We start from the raw sequence: 20,180 nt of genomic DNA on the forward strand, positions 1-20,180 counted from the left end.
CCAAAGAAACATAAAGAATAAAATTCATTATATCGAAAGATATTAAAGACTGCCCCTGCCAATTTTTTATTTCTTTTCGGCAAAGCAAGAAAATAGTCTAGTATTTTTCATTTCTATTCGATAGATATTTGTTGTTGTTTTTCTAACAATATAGCTGAGAAACAAATAATTGTTGTTTCGATATCTTCAATTAAATATTATATTTGTTATAAGAGATATTTTTGAAAAACTATAAAATGAAAAATATTCATTATATAACGAGTAATGAGTAACACGTATCGTTTCCTGTGAGATATCCCTGTTAAAATTATCGAGACACAATACAATTGGAGCTAAATACCTGATTGCAACTTGGCAAAGTTGTCTGACGAGATATGTACTTATCTACTTGTGTCTGAATATTCAAGTTAACACGAACTCTCCACAGTCATTACACATTTTCCCTCTTCCACCGGAATACAAACCTTCGCCCATTTCCAGATTGTCTTCCCCTGATAAATTTTGGCACGAATACACAGCAGTACAAGTCTAATTTTTTCAGCAAGAAGGTTATTCTACGATTTCACTGTAATCCGGGGGAATTTTCTTGTCGAAATCCTTCGTTTTGAATGTTCAAAGAAAAATTAAATGGTTCTAAGGCGACCATAATTTTGTACAATTTCTTTTAAAATTAACACTCTATACCTACCATAAGGTAGGTATATATAAAAATAATTTTATCGTACTTTTTAATTGTAATTCTCTGTACATAATATATATATGTCGGAGATGAAAGGACACCAAAGCCTTCCCTTTGAAATTTTGGGAAAACCCCTTAACACTTTAACCTAGATTCTACCATAGCCGTAATTAAGCAATTTTTGTCATTCAATCCGATTATATTTGTTCGAGATTTGTGATAATGAGCTTGGGCTCGAGGCGACAATTAGTCGCCGAACGTAGCCGCAATCCGGGATGAACGTTTTTACCTAATAGAGGTATAGAGTAATTGTATAGCTCTTCTTAGAAAGAAATAGTTGTAGCGGCACTCGACATGCCACAAACATCCAACGGCTCTGTCCCGTGGTTCGCCACACGCAGACCCTATTCTTCGGGTAAGATGATTACCAGATGATTACCATCTCCGCAGTACATTTTCAGCTAGCCTGAGGACACGTTACAAATCTTAAGATTTAGTTAACTAAAGTCTTTCAAACAGACAAACAGTCTTTGTCCCAACTACGGGAAGATAGGGGAAATCTATTTTTCTCGCGAACAACGCTTCCCGCTAGCAACGTTCCCTCAAGGGCGGCTAGCATCCTTCTCTAACCACCAACGTGGAAATTGACCAATTAACAGCAACGTCAATTTCCGAACTAAGACTTTTCCCGACGAATCCGATGATCTCGTGTCCTTAGATACACCCCATCATAGTTTTCCTCTGCAGCATCATCGTGACGGAAAGTCATTCTCTCGTGAGATCTCATTAGCGAGTTACATAGCGTCTTTACGCTCGGTGAATATTTTATGTTTTAACAAAGAGCTAGTTTAGTAATACTTGTATCGTAGACAAGTAAATCGAGTCCAACTTAGACTTTGGAAGAAAGTACATTTGTTATCCCGTTGACCGCGAATTCGTTATCGAATTATTATATGTTGTTATTATATATCGTCATTAGTGTCTAATCACCGCGGTTACTTGTCAATTCTGTAATATCCACACTTGTACTAATAATCATATTTGTACTAGTAAATATCTTCTCTATTGCCTAACAACAATGTCTAATCCAAATGAAGATTCGTTACACGCCCCTAACCCTAATCATAATGCGAACCCGATATATATACATATATATAAATATATGCTAAGAGTTTTAGCAGTAAATCAGTTAGCAAGGAAAAGTAGAATTCTCAAGTAGTCGAGGAAATGGTTACAAGTTTTCGGAAATTTCTAACCTAGATAAAACAAAGTTCTTGCGAACCCTTCTCGTGTGTAAACATATTATACAAGTAGAGTAACCATTATTTAAATTGTTTCAAGAATACTTGCAGTGGCGTAAAGGAAGATCTTCTAAAAATATATTGTTCCATAATTCACGGGTAGAGAATGTTTACGTATTTTTCAAGTCGTTAGTATCGATCGCCGTACTTCAAAGCTGACCCCAGTCAAGCTCCCAATACATCTTCCTTAAAATATATTATCTCACTGACGAATAAATTTTTAAAACCTGACTTGGCCGATTTATTCGATATTTATTGATTTATTTGTCATCGAATATTAATTGACTCGAACGAGAAAAAGAAGAAATTTACACAAACGATTATTTACAAGCAAAGTTTCCCAAAAGTTAAATTAGTTTTGGAAAAACAACTGTTGCAAGTTACCTATATCATTCTATTTTTTAATAGCTGAAATGATCGTCATTCGGACGGAAATTTTGACGCGGAAAGAAAAAAAACAAGCGTTTTAATATCGATAAGGAAGGAGATTTAAAAGTGTTTAGTTATATTTAAATAATTTCATACTTCCAATACTCTAATAATATAACATCTGGCTAACTCGCTGCATTATTCTGTTTAAAGAGGGAGAGACAGAGATAGGGGAAGAGAGATACCCACTATTTCCAAGGAACGTAGTTTGAGCGGAAACGGAAGCTCTAAAATACAGATGTAGAATTATGGAAACCGATAGGATATCCATAAAATATCATTAACCAGCACGGTTATTGGAAGCGTGAACACAGCAGTAATTATAACCAGGAATCACGAGAATGTAATGGGAACAGACAATAACCGTGAGAGACTATTAATGCATTCTACTTAACAAAGTCTGAATTGGATTCCACTGAACGCATCTTGTCACAAACTTAAGTTCTATTGCGAATTCGTGCAGTTGAAATCAAATTTTAACACGTTGATTGCTATGTTTGCATAAAACCACCAAAAAGTCAGGTAATTTAACTAGTATCTAGTTAAATTACCTATCTATTCTATTTTATTTTACAGATCTTGATCATAAAACATACTTTATGTCTTCTGTAAAAATAGATATTCTTATTACCATCAAATGAAATTGAGAGAAGTGTATGTTTTTTGATATATTCACTTCGATATCGTTCGATAAACGTATCGACGTCATTTTTTCTAACATACTTTTCAATAATCTAACGTGTGTTAGATATTATATTAACAAGTATATCATACTTAATCATTGAAGAATACATTAAGCAGTCACTTCTCACGAAATTAGAATATATATAGTTTGTCTGATTGATTAGTCCATACGAAACATTGCGCGTGGCCATTTAAACTCGTTCCACAAACAAGCAATCGTTCAAACAAGAATTCCTTTAATCAAGGAAAACTAGCGCAGTCCCTGAAGTAAAACTTTCACGCGCGGTACGTTTAATTCTGCATCTTTTCATTTCAACTGTCCTTCCGACCAAGTAATTTTCGTCAAGCAATTCCGATGAAACGTTAACACGCGGCTCTTCAGGCTATCTTGTCATACCATGTCTCGCGAGTGCTACTCTGTAGTTTCTGGTTGGATGGATCGTGTATACGATTCGGAGTCGTGGATAAAAGACGAATCGAGCTAGTAGAGGGTTAAAGAAAGCGAAAAGGGAAAGATAAGGCGAACAGATTGTCTGACGAAACGAGGAGAAAAAGGCAAGGTACGTCTCTCGATTATGCATGCTTTCCTGACGCAAGAACTGGGCTAATGGTTAGTATTCTAGAGAATTATCGTTGCAGACTAATTGCGCCCATGCTGGCTGTTGCCCAACTGCTCTCGCTGCGGAATGTTTCTATTCAGTGTCTCTTTGTGTGTCAATGAGGAAACACTTATATCAAGAAGTGTGATGTACACTGGATGTTAAAAGCAAGCATATGTTTGAGAGTTTAACGTTTTGTCAGCTGTATGTAACTTTCCTAAGTATCGAACAAGCTTGAGCAAATTGAATTTGAAATAAAAATAAGGAAGATAATTTCAAATAATGATTCATCTCAAACAGGTATCTTGTTATTTTCATTTTAAAGATAACACGGGCAAAGTAATTTTATTTCTATTAAGAATGAACAAGACATCCTATACGTTCTTTATTAGACTACTCTGTAATTTGAAATCATAAGAATAAAATAGAACATCGCTAAACGTCCGCCGTACCATTCGATAGCTTGGCAAAGCTCGGTCATTCAATCACACGAATCACCGTAATTCACCGCAATCTAGAAATCTACTCAAGGACGGTTCATCAAAGGTTTCGAGTCGCTTCAAACGAAGCCGGAAGAGAGGATGACAAAAAGAATGAGCGAAACAAGCAGTCGTGTCGTGGACGAGCTCGTGAGCGTGTGTCAGTAGAAATCCGCGTATCCGATACCTTTTTAATTAATTTCATATTCTCTCGTCTCTCTCGCATATATTCCATGGGCAAGAGAAAGAAGCACAGCCAGTGAAAGAGGGACAGCCATCCAAAGAGGCTTCGCCAATTCAGCTGGATGAGCAACGAGCTTAAAAGCTGACTCAGTCGTCCAACCAAGCAGACAGACGTGCGTGTACACGTATATACAGATACACGGAAAGAGACACAGATATACTGTACGAATACAAAGGAAATTCGTATACAGGTGTGAACCACAGGAACACACAGTCAAGCAGGACACGTTTGCACGAGCGATTGTGAATTTCCACGAGACGGTTTGTCCTTTGAGCCTTGCTGCGTTGGCCGGCAAAGGGAAGATGAAGGAGCTCGTAATTTTCCGAGCTCCGCGTTTCAGCTCGCGCGGCTATTTTCTGCGGTTCACGCGTATTATGCAACCGACCCGGCTTGAACTGGCACGAGCTTACACGCCTGGCGTGCTTCCACTGTATTCTCTGTTTCGATTCTGTGTGTGAGTTCGCGCGGGTATGCATGAGAGAGAGAGAGAGAGAGAGAGAGAGAGAGAGAGAGAGAGAGAGAGAGAGAGAGGGAGAAATCGCGCATTCAGGAACCACTGATGAACGCGTGCATATTCAACGCGCGACTCAAAGGGTGCTTTTGCATTCCGTTACATGTGCCCGAGATGTATCAAGAATTTGGTGGTAAGATGATTTGTTGAACCTAGTTTTTACGTGGCTAGGATGAGTTGTTTATCGTAGACAGATTTTATCTGTGTATTGCGTGTGTTGTATGAAACGGATTCAAATTTTCTTCATTAAAAGGAAGTTTATTCGTCATTCACCGAAAAAATCTCAAATTGTTCTATACAACATACATATGTTACATTCATAAGAGATATCTACAAGTGTTGGAGTACTTTTGCGAGTCACCGTGTGTAATCGTTAAATTATCTGGTTCTCGGACCGTCGTAGCGAAAGCTCAAACTAGCTTTTTGATTCTTGCTACGATATAGGATACAGGAGTGGAGAACAGTTCAATTTGAAATGTGACAGGCTACGTTACAGGAACTGAAACACCGAGGAACGGAGCAACGGAGAACTATACGCGGAAATTGCTGCGGGCACGTAACAAAATTTGTCAGGAGATGAGATTTTCAGCGAAGGCAGTTATGTACGCCGTAAGAATGAATGGCCGACCGGTGGAAAACGAGTTCTCGCGGTGCTAACAATAAGAGCCCGTCCATTTCCCTGATGAAAGGGATTTCTAAGTAAGTTCTTAAATTTCCGCCCTGCGATCTGGTTCGCGCGGAAGGACGAACGGATCTGACCGCGAACAGATCTTGCCCTTCGAAATCCAGTTGATAATTATTCAGTGTAAAAGCTTCGGGACTTTCTGGCGAAAACAGTCGATTGGAATCGGTTCGAGAAGAAATTCCTTTTCCGACCGTGTCAGAATAAATCGTCGACCAGAAGTTAGATCTTCGTGGCGTGTTTTAATAGGTTCGAGTGGCAATTGTTTAAAGTTGAAGAATATTGGATGTTCATTTAGAGAATGTAAAGCTAGCTTGATTACTTTATGAAATAATTATCAATAAACTCATTGTCGTCTGTTTATGAGGAAATAATTAATTAAACTGGAACTAGGCTACCTGGCAAATGTAAATCTTTCGTGTTTATTAATTAGAATATATATTCTTACTGATATACCTAAGAATTCTCAATAACTGCTAATTCTAAATTAATCGATTAATATAATATTCAATACCTCAAAAGTACCGATTAACCCCTTCACCTACAACTACGGGCATAGCTTGTAGTACGATGATCGGGCCAAACGTAAATCGGCCCAAAATTCTCGAACGTAAATCGTAGGTTAAGGCGTTAATTTCAAGTAATTGTTATTTCGTGTGGTCCTCTGCACTTCCTCATTACTTCTCTTTGTATTATGTGTTTTGATTTATGTCTTTGATTTCGTATTTCCTCACAGTTCATTCCAAACATTTCATATACATACGTTGTGCCTCCTACAATATTTAATTTAAGACTCTATCTGTTTCAGCATTTCATACAGACGGATCCTCATAAACGGAATGCTATTACGGAGCAATAATCGAATACGTTGTCGATAAAGTAGAAAAAACTACTAGGCCAATAGATATATTCAAAATTGTTGAGGTTGAGGTTGACTGATTGAAGAACGAGTGGATGAATTTGTAATAGAAAAATATATTGAAATAATTAAAGGTATAAGTATAAGTGTAATGTATAAGTTTATGCTGATTCAGATCCTTACTCTCTTAATGTTACAATACAATGGAATCGATAGGGAGCACGTTCATATATTTATAGCAAAAGGACTTTACCAAAAAAGTTAACCTTATAGCTTTAGCTAGAGGCTATAAGGAACATAAATAGAAATCTGTTTATTAGTTTCTTTGTTCCTAGGCCTTGCAACCTAAAACATAATGTATATTCAAGGGTACAATAATATGTACCTCTCCTTATTTATAATATTTCTGCGTAATAGCGGTCTCCAGGTCACAGATGTGCATAAATAAAGATTTTTTTTTTATTTGAAAGTAGTTTACAACTAATTCTCATTGAGAATTATAAGTAAATTACACTGACGTGGTGCTATAACGTGAATAAGTGATTATCGTATGTTTGATTCTAGCTGAATCTAATGTTTAAATCTAGAGGGTAATGTCTTTTTAGCCTGCGGATCTGATTTGTCGTGTCAAGTAATTGAGTAACTAGTGGCTTTTGGTGGTTGTTAATTCTTATGTTATATCTATCACTGAATTTGGATATTTCTTCTTTAACTATTGGTATCTTAAGGGGGTATTCTGGTCTAGAAATTTGAAAAAATTGAAAAATTTTTTTTTCATATTTCCAAAGTATAGACATTCAAGAATATGCCCTTAAAAGGATTTTTCAAAATTTCAATTATTTTATGTGTTACAGCCATTTTTATGACGCGGCATCTGCTCCGGTCTGACCGGAACAAATGAATAGTAGACGGTAGACGTTGTCCGAGTAAACTTCTCTCAAAACTTTAAACGCGTTTTTCTCGAAACTACTTTTTTCGAGTTGGCGTGCATGATATCTCAAGGTCTAATGAACCGATTTATTTTAAATTTGGTCTGAACATTCCTTGTATACTCCTCTATCGTCCGGACCACGCTCAACTCAAAATCTTTAATATTACTATTTTTTAAACGTTCGGAATTGTCAAAAAAACGTGCGAAATAAGAAACTTTTTTCAAACGGGCGTCATTTTGTAAAAAAATGTTGTATTGACTTTTCGAAGATTCAGACGATAGTGGCATCCATACTAATTAAGTATCCGTTCGCATTTTTTATTTCAGATGACCAGAAGATTTGATATCATGCACACCACGACACCCCATTTTTTTGACAGCACCCACTTTGCCAGCTCATAACTTTTTAAATATTGAGTTTTTTTCAATGAATTTTTTACGTAATCTCGAAATATCAATAAAAAAATGCTAAAAAGAAGGATAGCAAAAATATTTTTTGTCTCGCTTGTACAGAGCTTCAAAAATCGCCCGAAATTCATGCCTCTAGACCAGAATACCCCCTTAAGGTCGTGATGTATTGTTTCGTTGGTAACATACCAAGGTGGATTTAATAGGGATCTTAGAGTTTTTGATTGGAATCGTTGAAGAATTTCTATGTTGGAATTACATAAATAAAGATGTAGAGTTTTTCTTGAAGCAGTTACTTCAACAAAAATGTTTGTGATAAATGAGCCGACCTATAAAAAACGGTGCTATCAGTCAAGACTAGAATCCATGATAACATTGTTGCAATTTTTATGCTGATCTGGGACGGATCGACTTTCGGCTGCTTTGCATATTACGCGAAATCTTTCTTCGCTGATAAGACTGCCGAACCAAGGCTTACTCGAGATTGACTTTACATCGGTATTATAAGAGCAACTTTGGGAGCGTGATTGGCCTGCCTGAGGAAGGACGGAACGTTCATTGCTCCGAAGGAACACGTTATTTCCATTTTATTTTTAAGGAAAAACGTCTTTTGAACATTTGATTGTAATACTGTGACCGTAGAGCATTGAAAGTTTAGAAAAGTATTATAATTCACGAAGTAATAACATTGCGCGTGCGTATAATGTACATATTTACGTAATAATCACATTCTAAGAGTGTACGTAAAGTGAATTTAATTTTACTTTATAAACTGAAACTTTCAGAGACATTTTTGTCACCGGTTCGTAACAACTGCAGTGAGAAGGAATTTTATGCAGAAAAGTTGAGAAAATACAAAACTATTTATGATAAAGCTGAGAACATCAAAGGGATGATTGTAATAAATCTGAAAAGAAGAAGCAGATATGAAGTGGTACGTACATTCAGTGAACATTCCTTAATTTTTTCCATGCGATAGAAAATAAAAAATATGGCAATAAGATACAAAATTAAATTCTACTTCCAATTTCCTGATATTACAGCTTGCATTCCAATAAACTCAAAGGAAAATGGAGAATATCCAGAACCTGACGCGACGAACTTCAACACGAGAATTATTAAGTTACAGCCTACGCATCCTTTTCAAACAAGTTCAAATAAAGCTATTACGTTTTATTACTAACAGTTTGATACAACTAGATTGTATTTATGGAAAATCTTCATGCGTAAAAATCCACAGAATGTATATAATACACAGGAACATATGAAATATTGTAATAATATATAAACCGAAGTCATTTCCAAAAAAAAAAAACAATCGTTCAGAAACATAAAATTTATGTAATCGATTCGTATAATCCCACTATTTTTAATATTGTTTCTAGCAGTGTAAGGAAGAAAATATTTCAGAAATATACTTTCAACCTTCGTCTTTGAGGATTATTTTCTTAAATAAGGACAATTATTGATGTAGCATAACATAGGCACGATGAACTACTAAAAAATTTATATATAAAGTTAAAAATAATAAAAAATATATAAACAGGTTCTTAAAACGTCGAAAGAGACAAAACGTCGTTTCTCTTGTCACTTCAATTTCTCCTGAAGTTTCAGAAATTGTAGCAAAACTACCGATGCAAAGACAACCAACCATTTCCAGAGGGACGAAAGCTTTTATTACACCTCGATGTGAGTCCCGAACGATATCCTTCATGCAAATAAACCGTGTGATTACACGTTACAACGTAAGTGGGAAACGGAAGGCTGGCTCTGGAATGGCCTCCATACTCGTGCTACTCTTTGATCCCTGGTCTATACATTAATCAACTCTGCGAGCAGAACGCGCTAGCTGACATTTGCTAATTAAATTTTAGATACTTCGAGCTGGCACAGAAAGAGACGTGTATTTATGCTTTTCGAGAAACAACTTTGAGCCACGAACGTGTCGCACAAAAACGCTTCCAGGATGTGATCGAATTTTCCTACTGTGCTTCTGTCCGTCATACCATACGACGTGCATCGCGCGTATCCGGTTGTGCAACGATCTATTTTCCTTTCTTTCTCTCTTTTTTTTTTTTTACGAAAATTAAAGTCACTCCGGTAAATCGCGAAGCAATCGTTCGCGTGTTACGGTAAACAACGGCAAATTGAATTTTGTAGAAAACGTCGATATCAATATGGGATTTTCACGCTGGAACGAACGAAAATCAGAGATTTAATCTGCGAATGGACGATTGAACTTTATTTTCGAGAACGCTCTCATTTCGCCGATCGAGGAAAAGAGAGATAAATTTACGACATCAATGTACACTGTTGCTCGCAAGTGTGCAGAGTACGTACACAGAGTAATGCAAATATGTAATTACTTACATTTGGTCAAAGTGTACAAATTAATAACGAAGTGGCAATTAAAAGTAACGTACAGTACACCTTTTTACGGAGTCAGTTTTGTGATTTGCTTAACTGAAGGAAGCCTGCGGATGAAAAGGCTTCATCGAACACGACGTGACTACGTTTATGGCTGTTTTATGGTATAAAGATGCATTTAGGAATGTGACTGGATTTTATGATGACGCTGAACGTGCATCAGCTCTACGAATAAATTTAACACGACAACGTGGTCCCGCGGGATTCAGTTCAAGTTGTGAACTATGATGCTCGACTTTTATCCATTCGCTCAATAAACTTCGTGTTATCAATACAAATCTACTAATTAACACATTTCTCACGATTTGTAAAAATTGCTTTTAATTATTTGCGAAAATTCTTGTATCTCGATCGTATCGTCAAGTACGCGTAGAGACTGACCAAAGTATTCGAACCACAGCAAGTTTTTATACAAAATGTGTTATGTGCATTAAACGAGATTGTTTGAAACGTGACTATCGAGATTATATTTCTGTTCGGATGCTTGGAACCAAAGTTCTCTCGACAATTTTTAAAACGCTTCTCACAATTTGTCACGTTTCTCTTCAACAGCAAGAAAAAATAATTTAGAAACAATTTAGTTAAATTTAACTGTGACATTTTGCATAAGACAGAGGGAACGTAGGAATCGCAAGGAAGGAGCAACGAGATTCTAATCAACGATCAGACATTTGAAATGCTTTCGAAAAGTTTCCAGTTGATCCAGTCATTGCTAAGATCAAGTAGTTGCAAGTGGAGTGCGCGATGAATTTAAGCACGGTGGCAGCTTGTTCGGATGTGAAAGTAAACGTAATTTGTCGACTCGATGTCCTCTCGAGAGGGCTGCATATACATGTGCCGCGATCGAACGCAATTGCGACTCACAGCTGCACCAGGCAGCTACGAAACCAATTACAGAACTGTGTTAATCTCTCCGATGTTTCGAGTAGTCCGTGTCAAACTTCTGACTTTAACTAATTCTCGACACTCTATTTAGGCTTTCCTCTATTTAGTGGTATATTAATATACAATACCTAATAATAGTAATATTATCTTTGATATTGGAATAAAATCGTTGATGTTACAAATTGATTTTAATATTATGACAATTATGAAAATCTAAGTTAAAGTAGCTTACTCTACTTACGAGAAACAGCTTATTCGCTTCATCAACTTAATATCAATTTTCTCGTAAAAAAATTTTATATTTGTTTCGTATGTGGCGGCACTCGACAACAAATACCGCCACTTGACACTAACTACCACCGGACGACGGTAGCGCTAACCCACTGTGGTAGTTCGGGACCCGGGTTGGAATTCTGGCGCCCGTGTCCGATTTTTCTTCCACGCATCTAAATTAGAAGAAAAATAGCAGTACCCCAGCAGCGACATCTACAGCCAGCAGCTACAAGTATCACAGACAACACATACATCTCACGTATTTTTAAATTTTGCAACTTTTCCTCGCAGACTTTATTGATATATCAGCGAACATCTTTTATCATGTTGTTAATTCGATTAAAATCGCCAATGACCCCCAAAAAACCGTCGGCTTTCAAACGATCAGACTTGTGTTTTCGTTTAGTATTACAACCTCAAAGCCGAGGAAAACGAGGAGAGTAGAGAAATTACAAGATATTTATTTCATTACGCACAAATCCGTCGGTTAATCGAAACGCAGGATTTTTTTGATAATTGTAGTTCCCCAGTGATACGAGAGATGAAAGAAAGATAATTATAAAGGCTACCGACAGGTAATTCGATCATACTCCTTTTTCTGACAGGGGAAAGCAAATTAAAAACGCGAAATAAAATTCTTTTAATCTTCCCCTCCTTTTAATAGGAAATTCGTACTTTGTGCAGCTTTATCCAAGAACGTAGAAATCTATTTATTGTCGGAATAAATATTTTCTGATCAAATGGAAGTTTTAATTATTCATGGAGAAATAACACAAAGAAGAAAGTTCATTAGTAATGAATAAATAATCAGAGTTCCAGAAGCGTAGCTTGTTTACTGCTTCTTTAATGTTTGTTGGTTTAACGAAGGAAATGTTGCAGATTTATTTTGTAACGTTATATTAACGCAACGAAAGATACGAACGCTTTTCACATGATATGAATTTCATTCGTTTGGTTTTCATTTCATACGTGCGGCTCTTTCTTTCGCTTAACCATAAATTACACAACGTTAATTTCCCGCGTTGGTATGGCATGTGCTAAGGAATATACAATTCCACTTTGAATATGCATATACCTCCTTCGAAACTATTTGGAAGACCGCGAAAACGCGAAACTGCAACTCTAGAAAAGCGACGTATCAGAGCATGGACAGCAAAAAGCACACAACCAGTCAATTAGAATAGCTGGTATCGCGACGTTACGTTATCTCCTTGGCGAGCTTTGAATACAAATCATTCCGTGGATTACACGATATGCAATGCACGCGTATATGTGTACACGAGTGTGCGCGTGTGTGTGGGTTAGAAATACAGGGCACACAATTAGATCCTGCGGTGGCTGGTGCCAGTCGGTCACGAAACTGCCACGAGAACCTGTGCTAATCCCTCCACGTTGCGCTACCATGTCACTTGCCTCGATGTCGCGCCGCTTTGACGACTGCCAAGCGAGTTTCAACAACTTAGTTTTGCCTCCACGAATCTTCGGATGTGTCGTACCGGCAAATGGCGCCTGGCCACATCGCCGGAATTCAGGCAGTTTGGTTTTGCCTTTCCTTCGTCGTTTTCGATTTTCCAACGTTCCTTATGTCCCTCGACGCGGTCCCCTTTGACGCGTGGCTTGTGGCAGAGTCAATGTATTCGGCGACTATTCATTGAACACCAGTTCAGTTTGTTCGAAGAGATTCGTAGCAACTTGAAAATTATGGTCTTAATTATCTTTAAAGGTATCCTTTAGTTAGGTATATTTTAATTTCCAGCAGAATAAATTTCTTAATTCAAATCATTGATATTCACGAACTTTCGAAAGATACAATGTTTGTAATAATATTTTTGGAAATCATCGTTGTTTTGCATTCTTCGCATATTTTAGTAGTTTTGGTTCCTAGTTAACGAAGAATGAATTCTTTTGAAAGACTGGTGGAATTTATTTATTGATAAAATTATTTGTATGATACAATTAAATTCATTGACATCAATTAAAAGCTGGTTCTTCAGTTTGTAATACAGTCCAGTTCAAATTGCCTTTCTATTTGGTTTTCTTTGGTATTCAAATTTTTCAACTGTTAACGTTAACATTCACGAATAGAGCTAGGATGTATTTGTCGAATAATGTTCATTTTATGGTATAAAAATGCATTTTAGACGACAGATGATAGGTGAAAGAGATTTCGACGTAAATTCAGCTACGGATGGAAATTAAATTTTCACAATTTCATTATTGTATGCACACAGAGGCACGACACTTTTTTTTAGTGGGAACCTATGAAATAGGAACACAGGGAAAAAGAAGAGATTGTAACGAAATAAATTTCGAAAATCTAATTTGTTCATACTCCCCAGCCAGTACCAAGTGCACATGAAATGGTCGGAAACAAAATTTTCTGCCATCAAACTAACTTGTATTATTAATCTATATAACAATTTCCTACGAATTTTAACTATTATTATATCTAAGCAATATTACAACATATAATGTAAATATGTATGGTATACGAAGAAACAGTAAGTGGGAAACAGTCACAATAAAATGTATAATGTAATTTGAAATACGAAGGATTAACATTAGGATTATTTACATGTAATATATACTTATACTTAAGTTATATAGATGTAACAGCGTTAGTGTTAAAGATAAAGAATATTCGAACGTGTGTTTCGTTTGCATAGTAGTCAAACGAACTATAAAAAGGAAAAATGAAATACTGATTGCTCCTTTTCTCCCATTCACTGCTTTTGATCCTTCCACTGAATAATGGCGTTCCAATTTAACCAAATCTCAGACAATAAAGTTGACTATCGAAATGAATATTGACTACTAATTTAACACTACAGAGGAACATATGGCAGGCTTTACCGTAGTATGTAAATGCTATAATAAATACAACGATACGCAAGTATTTTTTGCAGTCACTTTACATTGAAACGATTTGTGTTTCCAATACTTTGAAGAAAAGCTTAACGAATTTAGAAAACGACTAGAGAAGCGATCGTTTGTGAAAAATCGATCGATATTCGAAAATCGCATTTAATGGAATCTCACGCGTTCTATAGACGAAGAGCAACACACGTGGAACAATCGTTGGAGTATTTAGCATCGAATAACCGGAGGATGGAATCGGATTTATTCGTATTCGACGGGGATCGATCGGTCGGATGCTTGGGCAACGTCGGGAAACGGGTAAACGGCGCGAACAAAGCCGTCCAAACAAAATGACGCCATTCTTCAGGGCGAGTCGTTCCAATTTCTACACTTCGCTGCAAATATTGCCGCGTGCCGGTGTTTTTGCCGCCGACTACGCCTCCTTTCGCGCCGTTTCAATTAAAACAGCCAACCCAGCCAAAGAATGCGTGTATTCCGCGCGCACCACATACTTTTTCCATCACGCTACCCTCTAACGACAATTGCGATTCGAGCAAATATTTAGACCGCATTGCACGCTTTTTCCACCGGAATCCTGGGCGAATTTTTTGTTGCCAACACTTGCCGTTTCTTCGACATTCACAGCATCCTTACAATCTTCTCGCCGTCGTGAGTACGCGCCAAGAATTTCGTGCGCGACTTTCGAGATTTGAGAAAACGAAACGAGTTCCCGATAGCGATACGCTTTCTTTTCAGAGAACTTACGAGCTTATTGTCTCCCGCAATATCGAGCTTCGTAATGAAAATTTATATAACTTCATACATGAAAATAATAATTCCCAGTATATAATTATAATTTGTTATACTTCTCGCAACTAGTAGCAAGAAACGTTTCTCTCTTGTTACATGTTGAAATTCTTCTTTGTGTTCATAATTTGCGTGCCACTGCCTCTTGTGGTCACTGTTACTTTGATTTTATCGAAGCTGAAGGAGAATCCTAGATTTGTTTTCGTGAAACGATCATAGCATTCTATGGGTAGGAGTATGAAAGAATGTCATGTATGCAGCATAGATAGATTCGCGAATGCTTGTTTGGGAAGTTGTAATAAAAATATAAAAATCCGCACGCCTGAGTGAAATGCGGCATGCTTAGTGTATTGTTATCGAAAGGCTCTCGACAGCTAGTGGTATTACTCGTCACGCTTGTTTACAACTGCCAACGACTGAACACAAGTGTCGTCGTTATACTTTTTATATTTCTATATATTTGCACAGTATCTTGTTGTTTTTAGCAGCGTCCCAGCATTCATTCAATTCATTTCAATCTCAGCGGCTATGTGCTAGAGCGCAAATATTGAAGCTGGCTCGATGACACGTGCCGTTTGTTAGGTTTCGTGTGCACCATGTATCCTTTCAATTAAAATGAACGCATGTTGAACAATGGTCGTGCTGAGAAGTGTTCTCACTCCACCTCCCTTTCCCATACTTGTTTCTACCTCCTCTCTTTTCTAAATGGAATCATCCTATTTGTTTTCGACATTTATCCAATCACACATCTCCGAGCTATCCCCTTTCCGTTCCGAGCGTTCACACTGTTCAATTGTCCCAAATTAGAGATCCAGAGAAATAAATAACTACATAGATGTAATCGACAAAATGTAGCTTTAATTGGTTTGAAAATTTGGATAAACTTTGAAACGATCGAAAATTTGTCAGAAGATGTATCCTATATTTGTATATGATTACGAATTGATTTTGCAATTAAATTGATAATACAATTAGATAATGAGCAATGAGAAAAAATTTAATATTCTGTTATGATGTATTAAAAAAATTCATCAGCTTCTGATTTACGGGTCAAATTTCTGTAAATATATTACAAATGAAGGATAAAAGGGACAAAACAAATAAGCATGCTAATTAAACGAATAAAATATAAGAATTCAAGTGAGTAAGTAGAGCAGGATGACATATGGTATCGTTTATACGACGCGAACACTGTTAAAATTTTGTATGTGTAACTTGTATAGAAAATGATTATATAATCATTTCTAATATGACTTTGACTTCTACTAAAAAAATAAAACGATCAGAGTTCAGATTCTTGTTTATGAAATAATTCAGCAAATATGCTACCGTTCTCAAAGATGGACTACATTCGGCTATCGAGTCAATTCGCAAAATTCGTCCATCAAATCACGCACATTCTTGCTTCCGCGGATGCATGAAAACGTAGCGAAACGATTTCTCTATCAACAACTTCCGGTGGGCTTAACTTGGAGCAAACAAAATTACGGTACTGAAAACGCAGCGTTCCTCCCGGGATGATTTCTCACAGCGAAGCAGAAAAACGTGGAAACGCAGACAGAAACGACGGGCCAAAAAGCGGTGGCAATTCAAACAGAAGGAAAACAAGCACGCGGCTGGATTTCGCAAATGTCTCGGCGATCGGTACAATATGACTTTCCGATCTCCGGCCGACTTATATCACGGCTACCGGAGGAAATAAGTAGTTCGAGACTTCTTCCGTCGTTCTGGGAGAGACATTAACGATCGCTAAAATCGATAAGAAGACTTCTTCGTTCACGGAAGGAGAAGAAAGAAAATTTCCAGCGGTTCCATCGATCGTCTTATTTTCGCCGACCTATGATGCTTTCTATATATCGTTTACTTCTCAAAGACGTAGCAAATGCATACGGTTTAGAGGAAGCAGAGCCATTATAACAAAGGCTGTGTACCTTGTTTGCGGTATTCCCCCATGACTGGTTTAACTCTCGGTTGCAGGGCGAAACGTGATGATGCAGCCCGATGCTTGCTCTTTGGATTAATTGGATAAGAAACAGGTCGACGGATTGACAACAAAAGACGCGATTGGCGGAAAACGCACGTTTAACATCGACTTCGACATCCGAATAGTTAACGTCGCTTCGCGATTTATTTCATGCTGTTTCTATTTCTAAGTTCTGTTACATATATAGTGACTCATGCAATCACGTTTGCACATTTACTATAGAAAACTTTTATGTATACAGGGTGGTTGGTAACTGGTGGTACAAGCGGAAAGGGGGTGATTCTACGCGAAAAAAGAAGTCGAAAATATAGAATAAAAATTTTTTTTTAATTTTTTTTTTAATTTTTCCATCGAGACAACGATCTACAGTGAGATCCGTTATAATGAGACGTGATAAAGTGCGTACCGAGCGAAAAGTCAAAGTCGATTTTCTCGAAAACAAAGTCTCAAACGAAAAATTTTTATTCTATATTTTCGACTTCTTTTTTCGCCTAGAATCACCCCCTTTCCGCTTGTACCACCAATTACCAACCACCCTGTATATAATATCGTATGCGTCATATAAAGCTGTTGAGGTCATCTAATAGAGGAAGGATGAATTTGTAATAGAAATATATATTGAAGTAAGTATAAGTATAGTGCATGCTGAGATCCTCACTCTAGTAGTGTTACAATTAAAGCAGTAGTACAATTGAAGGTGATAGGGAGCACGTTGATACATTTACAGCAAAGGACATTGCCAAAAAAATTAACCTTGGTGTGTAACTCTAGCTGAAAGTTACAAGAGACAGAAATAAAAATCTACTTATAGCTCTTTGTTTCTAGACCTTGTAACACAAAACAACATTGATATTCAAGGGCACAATAATATAGACCTCTCTTTTTATAATTTTTATTTACTTCACTAAATTCTATTTTCTTCGTAGCGGGTCCAGGTAACGGGTAAACAAACGAAAATTACTTCCTTAGAAGTAATTACTTCAACGAAAGCATTCTGAAATTTCATTAATACTATAACGAGACACAAATATGAGCTATGATTATATTGAGACAATTTAAAACGCAGCTGGAAATAAAGTTACAAGTATTGAAGTTACAAGACGAAAGAACAATAGCAATTACGTCATCTTTGTTATTGAATGAAAAAGTCTAAAATGATGCGTGTTTAATTTTTATTGAACCAATAATTATCTAACGCGAGTATGCTATGTACTAGTCGCCGAATTATTTCATTTTCCACTAATGACATATTTTACAGCGAGGTGCTAGAAACGTACGTACGTATAATACATATGTATGTCTTCGCATAATTTATATGCGCTATAGGTAGAGTATCTAGCAATGTATTTATCACGTGTGATGGAGTTGCGACACAGTGTGGCAAGACACGTATTCATACGACATAACAACAGTAAGCGTCCAATTTGTCGCTTGACAGAATAACTTTTAATAGCGAATACGAGAATATTATATTGGAAAATTCATTACCAGCGTACAATTGTGACATCTTAAAAACTAAATTCCAGAATTGATTTGTATAAAGTACATTGGAATTAGAATCTTCCAACCGATTTCAAATAAGTCATACTGTTAAAAATCTGTTTTTTTTTTTAATTCTTTTGTGATTTTTTATTTAAATACGAACGAAATCATTCGTCTGAATCAACATTTATGAATCAAATAATATAAATTATCTTTAATTAAATTTCAACATTTTATTGTATATTATTAAAAAAGCTTAAAGTCGAACAGGATGCCAGATTATTCTTTCTTTCAGAGAAAGTCAAACATGGACACGGGTAGTTCATATTACAATTTCTTCAATTTTCCCAGCCCGATGCTTTAGCATGGAGCTTCTTATAAAACTGCAAAACACATCATGGTATCAGCAACGATAATAGAACGGAACTTCTAAATTCCCATTCTCTCTCCTATTTTCGTCCAGGATCGTTGCAACACAGAGTTGTTCATAAACCCGATTTCTTTGTAGCGTGCATCCAACCAAAGAGCCGATTCAACAGTTTGACAATGCCTGGTCATTTTCAGGCGTAGCTGCGAAGGATTCAGCGTGAATTAATTAAAGAATCCAAGTTGGACGCGAGGTCTGTATCTCTTACAATTCGATTCGTAATCAACGGACGTCCAATGAAATTCCTTTCGGAGCTCCTTTGTTCCGCGAAACAATGACAATGTTCGAGTGCCGCCTGACCCAGGCGAAAGAAGTCAGAAGAGAGAAGACAGAGAAACGAAAACGAAGTAAGAAGAAGCGAGAAAAAGAACGAAAGACAAGGAGAGAGAGAGAGAGAGAGAGAGAGAAAAAGAAGGGCGAAGAGGTTGGAACTCTTTAGTGATTCGGAGCGTTTGCACCGATCAGCAGAATTCTTCGTCGAATTAGTCCAAGTTCTTGGCTTCGCGTCGAATTCGATGATGCCGAGGAATGTCGTCTACGGCTCGTCGCATAATGCCTGGAATGTTCTAGCTGATGGTTGCACAGAGGAAGCATGCTTAATGATTTTACACCGTTACAGCGACTGATAAGATCCTTGTGATCCGTAGGGATGCTTTGTGCGGCCGGATGTCGCGTGTTCGAATCCCTTCTAACGGATCGTTCAAGGGTACAGAGATTTTGAGGAATTGCGCACACGGGATGTGGATATTACGGATTCTGAAGTGTCCTCGAGGGTTGTTTCTGCATTCACAGGATATATAGTAAATAATATTATCAGATAGATGAGGTTTGATGGCTGCAAGATGGGCCGTTAGTGAAGAAGTCGGGCGGTATGGAAGAAACGATGGAAAGAATTATGGTTATTAGGTTTTAATTAGTCCAATTATTCGTACTCATCATATAGTTTCAGACAGAGTCACGAAAGTTTACAGTCTACATGTACCTGAATGTTAATGAATGAACTACATGTATTGAATAGACGGATCACAAGAAGAAAAATATGGCAAATCCTCTTTGGTCAATGTTCTCATTTAATATGACACCATTGGAAATGAAAGCTTGTTAAATCTATTGTAGTAATTTCATATCAAATTTTTTATAGAAAGCTAACGAAGTATGTGAAATATTTGATATTATATATCGCAATATATGAAAAATTTTGTAAAATCATACTAAGCTCTAATCTCGCTA

General features: G+C 36.9%; 1 protein-coding gene and 2 long non-coding RNA genes across 5 annotated transcripts in view; 2 read left to right on the forward strand and 1 right to left on the reverse strand.

Annotated features, from left to right (window-relative positions):
- dpr1 (defective proboscis extension response 1) overlaps positions 1–20,180 on the reverse strand; it is a 454,795-nt gene that overhangs the window by 80,983 nt on the left and 353,632 nt on the right. The window lies entirely within an intron of this gene.
- On the forward strand, positions 4,144–7,118 carry LOC138186842 (uncharacterized). The gene is made up of 3 exons (XR_011175015.1): positions 4,144–5,059; positions 5,423–5,625; positions 6,417–7,118. It is a non-coding gene; the product is annotated as an uncharacterized LOC138186842 (long non-coding RNA).
- LOC138186570 (uncharacterized) lies at positions 8,175–8,978 on the forward strand. The gene is made up of 3 exons (XR_011174923.1): positions 8,175–8,500; positions 8,592–8,740; positions 8,850–8,978. It is a non-coding gene; the product is annotated as an uncharacterized LOC138186570 (long non-coding RNA).

This window comes from Bombus flavifrons, chromosome 14 (assembly GCF_040668555.2).
Source record: "Bombus flavifrons isolate JBK064 chromosome 14, iyBomFlav1_principal, whole genome shotgun sequence".
Classification (NCBI taxonomy): Eukaryota; Metazoa; Arthropoda; class Insecta; order Hymenoptera; family Apidae; genus Bombus; species Bombus flavifrons.